Source organism: Pecten maximus, chromosome 4 (assembly GCF_902652985.1).
Source record: "Pecten maximus chromosome 4, xPecMax1.1, whole genome shotgun sequence".
Taxonomy (NCBI): Eukaryota; Metazoa; Mollusca; class Bivalvia; order Pectinida; family Pectinidae; genus Pecten; species Pecten maximus.
Window position 1 is genome coordinate 44,317,705 of NC_047018.1, and position 8,025 is coordinate 44,325,729.

At 34.0% G+C, this 8,025-nt stretch overlaps 1 long non-coding RNA gene across 1 annotated transcript; it reads right to left on the reverse strand.

Annotated features, from left to right (window-relative positions):
- Positions 1 to 3,324: 3,324 nt before the first annotated feature.
- On the reverse strand, positions 3,325 to 8,025 carry LOC117326200. Its single transcript, XR_004532440.1, has 4 exons — positions 7,890 to 8,025; positions 7,610 to 7,693; positions 5,462 to 5,596; positions 3,325 to 4,467 (listed from the first exon to the last, which is right to left on the reverse strand). It is a non-coding gene; the product is annotated as an uncharacterized LOC117326200 (long non-coding RNA).

Below are 8,025 nucleotides of genomic sequence, written 5' to 3' on the forward strand. Positions count from 1 at the left end.
ATAACCCTGGCTGTTAACAGGACGTAAAGCAAAATAAAACCAAACCAAGTGAAACCATTGGGTTGTTTGACCCAAGCTAGTCTACAAAAATACACTGTATGTTCATGTCGCGTGTCCTGTCCATGAGCAGGATCATTTAACTTTACAGATTTTTTTTTGATTTATTGCTACTAGTCATGAAATACCATTCCTTTAAATCGTTGCTAGTCATAAAGTATCGAATGGATTTGAAGCAATGCTCGGATAGGAGAAAATATTTTCCATAAATGATGACCCGTAATTTAATGCAAAATGAATAAAATGCAAATAAGATTGTGTCATTTGCCTATTTCCTCGTCCTAGATAGAACAAGCAGGGACAGAAGAACACTACCGACAAGCTCTTATTGATATCTCGGACTGGTGCTGTGACCGCCGGCTTTCCGCCTACAGAAATATAGCGGACAGGGAAAGGCTTATACAAGCTTTATTGAAGAATGAAACAATATTAAGATATAATCATTATTGTAGATACCAAAAATTAGTATTTTATAACATGAACTCTTCTTTGGTACTTTCTTCCATGGTTTGGAGCTTATTTTGAAATTAGTACAGAAATGCATGGTTAACATTGAAACTATTAATATTGCTTACAACAAATGAATTTATTCTTATATCCATTGTTCCACAGCAACCACGACTACAACGAACATTTTTACACAACGTATATTTTTTTGTTATACAGGATTACATTTTTAACTAAGCAAGTTAGTTGAGTCATCTGATATTATCTAACAATATGTTTCACCCTCTCATTTGACTGAAAGTCCACATATTAGAACATTTCTTTTCAAATTTCATGTACTTTAAGCCACTGCAAATATCACTCTTGGAAACTTTCGTCAAAGGTAACATTTATCAAAAATGTATCATAAAAATAAGATATACCCATCATAACGAAAACACTTTTTGTTTTCTGTATTAGTCAATCAAAATCGACGCACAAACGTCGTCGTCATTTTTATACCATGTATATGGCATGACAGCATAGATTTTAAGCCGATTCAAATTCTTGTTTCAGTTATAAATAAATAATAATGTACGTATACAGAGATTGACCAATTCCGAAAGGGACTCATCAGAGTCGGGAGGTTGCTTGATGCAGTCATGCTCGCACCGGATGATTTCAAGACTCTTTTCTGTAAACTTGGGAACAAACCACTATCATTTAGAAACCTCAAGCAAAATGTACAAGGTTCAGTTTATTTTTGAGGGCTCAAACAAACGGAGCCTTGATATCCAGGCAATGTACTGTCTTGAAGCATTTCTGGCTGACTGTGAAGGTATTATATTTAAGAACGTGCTACAGGGTTTAGAAACCCATAAATAATATACTCCATCAATAACTTTACAAACTTATAGAAACCGGACAACTAGACAACACGACATTATGAACACGCTAATTAGCGGGCATAGAGTATTATATTGTCGGGGTAAAATCCTCATATTGTCTAGTTGTCGGGTTGCTTACTTGGCATTATGTACTATTGAAAAATGCGTGTCTTCATAACTATATCATATCTGAAAAATTACTGTCGGGATTAATACAATATCATACTGCATTATAAAATATTTTGTCAATAGTGAGCTTTCAAAGAAGTGTTAACTTGCATTATTTCGTATGCATAGTCACCAGCAGTTGAATGTATTCATTGTGTTTATTATATAGGAGGGACCACTGGCGTAAGGTTGGAGGACGTACTGGCCTTTTGGACTGGGGCCTCCACTGTACCGCCTTACATGTATGATTCCCTAACAAGCTAGAAATAAGCTTCGGAAGTACTCAACAGTTCCCCACCGCATACACATGTGGTCTAGTGTTGTGCATTTGGTGGGGGTACTCGGATCCAGATGTCTTTTGCAATGACATGATGAAAGCTATTCAGTGGTGTTGCGGTTTCCATCTTGCGTAGACTTTGAGATCAAAAGATGATGTTTGTGCAGTGACTTTTCTAAAAAAAACAACAACATGATATTATTAAGCTTACAAAACAAATAGTAATTTTGATTTTAAAATGTGATGGTTCGGTTTGGTTGGCTATTCAACTCGCCATTCGTCCGTGACCCGTGGCTCGTCGGTCCTTCCGTAAACAATTCTTGTTATCAATAATTGTCAACCTTGCAACCTCCGCACGGATTATGATTTGCATGATTATGTTCTTGTGTTTAAAATGTTTGTGTTCCATCGGCATTATAAGAAAGAGCAAATACATGATTGTCATTTAAAATTATATGCCAGTACCTGTTTGATTTTACGGCCTAAAAATCGCTTATACTTTATAGTTTTATGATTTACCAAATTGTGAAATATGAGGGAAGACTAGGACTTCTCCATTCGCCTGTCCGTCCCATTTATAGTGTTCCTTATGCCTATAGATAATAACACAGATGTAGCATGCGTTATCTTAAATTGCAAATGAATTGTCAGACATTTGACAATTTTGCAATACATATGAGATATGTTTGAAAAGTGAATTTGTTTGCAAGCTATTTCAATCCTTAATTGTAATATCCTTTTAAATTCTTTTAAAATTATCATATTTTCCCTTTGTTATCAAATTTCATATTATCATATATTAGTCAAATTTTATTTTATGGTCCCTCCCCTATACAGTCTTTGACCAATCTATTGCTTTAAACTCCAAATGTTCATTGCTTTAAATGTTGCAGCACTTGTTTTCATTGCATTAATGATAAGTAATGATTCATGATAGTAACAACCCAACGAGTGAGTATTCATTTCTTAAATGTCACTGGAAAATGGTACGTATTTCATGTGCAATAATCACCAATATAATTCATATATATAAGAACATTTGTTACAAGATAGAACAATCACAGAAAAAAAAGATAATAAAAATGGTTCAGAAATTATTAACAAATTCTTTTGAGCTTGTCAATGGTTACGATTATCGGAAAAACATACTTTAAATTTGACAATTTACATTACGTTCAGTCGTTAACACCCTTTTTTGACGATAATGTTATTCATGTAGTACTGTACTCGATTACATTTTTTTGAAACTTAACATAGCTAAAGTGAATAATTGAAACTGTGCAATTGTACAAAAAAGGTTATCTGATAATATTATAAGGAATCTTCCTTTCGAACTACCTATTTTCCAACATATGTGCAAACTATAATAGCTTTCGATCAATCAAAATAGTATAAATTCAGCTATCATTTCGTAACAGACTGAAACTATTTTTTCTTTGTACACTTTTAAATGTAAACGCCGTACTCCATACCCTAAAGTACGTGACGAGAAATAACAATAACAATGAATTAAGGGCAGACTATGAGTGATGGCTACTATGAGCAACATGTCCTTTTATTGACTAAACCAATTGTGAAGAAATAAGAACGGCTGTTGAAGCTGAATGTTTGTCGTACACAACCATGGTTCATGTTTTTCGCATCAATGTAAAACTGCGAAGAACCGAATTTAATTCATCAAATTCTAACAGCTCACTCCATTTTACTTTGAATATGGTACCTCATTACAGAATAAACTCACCTTTCGCACAAATAGTGCGAACGAAATGTTCAATATATAAATGGACATACCACAAACGAATAATGCTTTAACAATCCTACTAGTTGTTAGATATGATGACACCAGGCTTAACTGGTTTTTATCGCAATAATAACTCGGACTTTCCTTAAAATTGCCCGAAGAATTTTATCACCCAAATATTTTCAAAATTGATATTTTATTGTTCCTGCGCATTTATGTTTGTGGTAATAATGACATTTTTTCAATCATTTGCATGATGCCAGGTAGGTTATAATTACTTTGCAACATATTTATTACTTTTTTTTTGCATGTGAAATACGGATGGGATATCAGTGTTTTATAAATATTTCCAAAAATCAAAATCAATAATTATCAATACATCTGTTAATGCGGGAATATATTTCGTAAACAAAATACATCAAGTGGAACTAGATTTTTCCCAGCAAGGTAATGCATGTTGCTTTAATTACCATGTATTGCATGTAAAATACAAGAAATGTTGGTATACATATGAGTTCAGGCTAACTATAAGAATTTCGAACTGAAATTCACTTTTGCCTTCAAAACCTATTAATATTTCTCTTCAAATATTTTGATTACTGTAAATATTATCCTTTATACGCTGTCTGTACGTAGACCTGATAGTGAGACAGAAAAAAGCACACTCAAATTTTGCTCTACTATGCCATTGTGTAGGCTATCTGTAGATTATCTTAGTACCAGTAGTGAACTAGTTCTCCGCAGTTCCAGAGCTTCCCTATATGTGGATGGCTTTCTAAGCCTCTTCTCACCCATATCCTGTTATAATACAGTGACTACTTCAGAATTAACTTGAACATTTTCACAAGTACAGAGTTCTTTCACTCCTCCGATGTCTTCATTACCCACCAGTATCTTGTAATCAACTGTGCCTACAACAATCAAAGCGACAAATAAATATGTACAGTTCATTAAGTTATACATGTTCATGACTTATTTGATTTGTAAAAATTGGTTTCGTCTGGCGCCTCCTATATGTTTGCAATAAGAAACAAGTTGTGTGTTGCAGTTTATTTTACCATATGGCTTGACTGTATTCAATTCTCAATTCTCAACCATGAAGATTCTTTTGGTCTTTGGTGTCCTTCATGAATCTCACAAAACATTATTTTATCTTATAAATGACCTGCTCTGTCATGTCATTATATTATAATTAATATCATAAAGCAAATATGTACAAGGTATTATTTACGTCACAGAATTCTTTGCGATGCGTTGGGGGTAAATCAAACGTAGCAAGGATTTGTCATTAGAACCACCGCGTAATTTTCATTTTGGCGCTTTGTCTACCATCACCACGGCGATTCTTTGAAATATGGCTGTGTCAGTTTGAATGCAAATCAATCACAGGAGGTTAATGGATTTTATGTTTGCCGTTTTTTAATGAACATAGACTAGGGGAATGGCTGAGCATTAACTACGGATTTAGAAAAAGGAAAACTTAACGTGTGTTAATGTAACATTATATTTCCTTGTCACCCGGATTGCATTCACCTTGACTATAAATACAATCTACCAATCATTTAATTGTTAAATAACATGGTGACATTAAAAACACTTTGTGCATACCGTCAAAACACGTGTGATGTCGCTTGAATGTCGTTGTAAACAGACACGACTATTTCGAAAAAAGAAACGAAATTGGAAGTGTGTACCTATAATTTCATTAATACTTACATATGTGAAGCTGATATGAAAGAAAACTAGACTTTTCCCCAATATTGTTTTAATCAAGAAACTTAATCTACCGCTACGTACAATGTATACTGACCTCGACCTCATAATAATATCGCACATATTCCATACCTATTTACATACTGTACTTCAGATAGAAATGAAAAATAAGCTTTGATGTGAAAAAAATACCCGCATATTGCACGGTGAATGGCAAAACCAAATCGTTTCAGTTTGTCATAGCCATCAACATGTATAAGGTAATTCGGCCCTTCGGTGCATCTACCGTCCGGGTCCAGTTCGCGCTGAAGAGTCAACACATTGCTCCTGAAGTGAAAAAAGCAAGCCAACTCAACATTTAGTCAAGTAGTGTTCAATGTTAATCACGTATTTCATCGAATTAAACATCTCTATTGTACATGAAATGTCTGATATATTTAACATGTTATTTCATTTGCAATCTCTCTTTCAGCATGATTCAACTAAGGTATAATGCAGAATTTCAAGGTCAAGATGGCGACGATATAGCACTTGGATAATGGCATTTTGATCCATTTGATCCGTTTCAGTGCCTTTATGTTTTTCATATATTTCAAGGTCACTGTGTAGTGTTAAAAATGTAAATTTCCACGCCAAAGTTAGGGATGTTTCAGCTCCTTTAATATTTCACAAACATACTTGATATTTAACATCAATTGCGGTATTGTATAATAACAACCAAATGTATATCTGTGCATTGACCTTGGTCTTAATTCAAGTGCACATGCTTCGAATATGCTGAAGCATTTATATAACTTTCCCTATAACCAAAAGGCACAAACACTTCATATTGGGATCGATACTGGTAAATAAAGTTTTAGTCACTTTATTACAATTTATAGACGACGTCAATCGAAATGAAACAGGGATATCGCGTATGAGTATTAACTATAAATTTTTAAATGACGAGTACACGTATACCGGGTACACATGTCACCTACATACACGTATACCGGATACACATGTCACCTACATACACGTATACCGGATACACATGTCACCTACATACACGTATACCGGGTACACATGTCACACACATACACGTATACCGGATACACATGTCACATACACGTATACCGGGTACACATGTCACCTACATATATGTATAACGGATACACATGTCACATACATACAAATGTACATGTATACCGGGTACACATGTCACCTACACGTATACTGGGTACACATGTCACCTACACGTATACCGGGTACACATGTCACCTACATATATGTATACCGGGTACACATGTCACATACATACATGTATACCGGGTACACATGTCACCTACATGTATACCTGGTGTACATATCACACACATGTATACTAGACGTGTCACTTTTAGGTAAACCGGGTACACCTGTCATCCACATGTACATTGTATACTGGGTAAATGTGTCATATGCACGTATACCGGAGAAACTTAAAATGTGAGTAAGTGCAGGAAACAAAGGTAAATGAACAAAAGCGAACATAATTTCGAGAGCATATCTTTGTTCATGTTCAGAAATGGAAATGCCGTAAATGATCTCAAAGTTTGATTTATTTCATTCTGATTTTAAATGCAAATATTGATACTTGTTTTACTTTTCATGTCATGCATTGTGTTAACGAATAATGTGGTTTGTTTTGGTTTGTTTGTTTGTGGTTTTTTTTCTGACGAACATAAACTACTATTCCATGCCTTGTCAAAAGACGACGCGTCATGCTTCTATAACCAAGCGATGATCCACTGCATTGTATGTCTTGCTGTATTGTGCAATGTACAAAGATGACGAAAATCATAATTACAATTAAGATACTAGTACCAGTTTATTCAATACATTCTTATTTTTTGTTAGTTTCGTACTATTAAACATAGGTTATTTTACCTTATTATGTCATTTAACCTATTTTTTTCATCTCTTTTCATATAATATGTAATAATATGTATACCATTGCTGACCCTTTTCATGGATATATGTGTGTGTACATAGTTTTAAGTGATGCAAATATCCATACTGTGAAGCTTTGTTTGCTTATTTTTTTAAAAATAGAAACTCGATCAACAATACATACGACATATGCGAATGGCGGAAAATTGGTTGCTCATCACAAATGGCCGCAATTATTGTTTTTTTTTATTAACGAATATGCGACAAATGCGATAACAATTATAAATGCATCTGCGTTTTATACATTCCTATCAGGGCTTCATTATAAATCATACTGGAATAACTTATATCCGAAGTGAGTATATGAGCTGAATAAAATGACACTTTTCACCAGGTATGTATTTTACCAAATAAGGAGGATACACTTACCTGTATAGCTTGAACTACTTCATCCGTTACCGCATGCTGACGACGAAGACCTAGTGATCTGAGTACCGATGTAGTTGTCTACAGCTGAAATAACAGCTTATAATTAATATTACATAAATATAAACGTGGCTTTGTAAACTCACTATATATAACATGCAATGCTCTTTCATTCAAAATACATTAAAGATATAACATCCTCATAAAGAGGGAATCAATGATGTGGTAAAAAAACAAATATTTAAAGCGTTGTCCAAATAGTCTGAAAAACAAACATACAAACCTTATAGACACGTGATGTCGGTAGAAAAGAACAAGAATAATCTCGGAGTACGTGTAGCCAGCAAAATGATATTCTCTAATTAGATCCTGTTCTGACAATGTTTAAGGAAAATTATCAGAAATTGTATTTAACAACA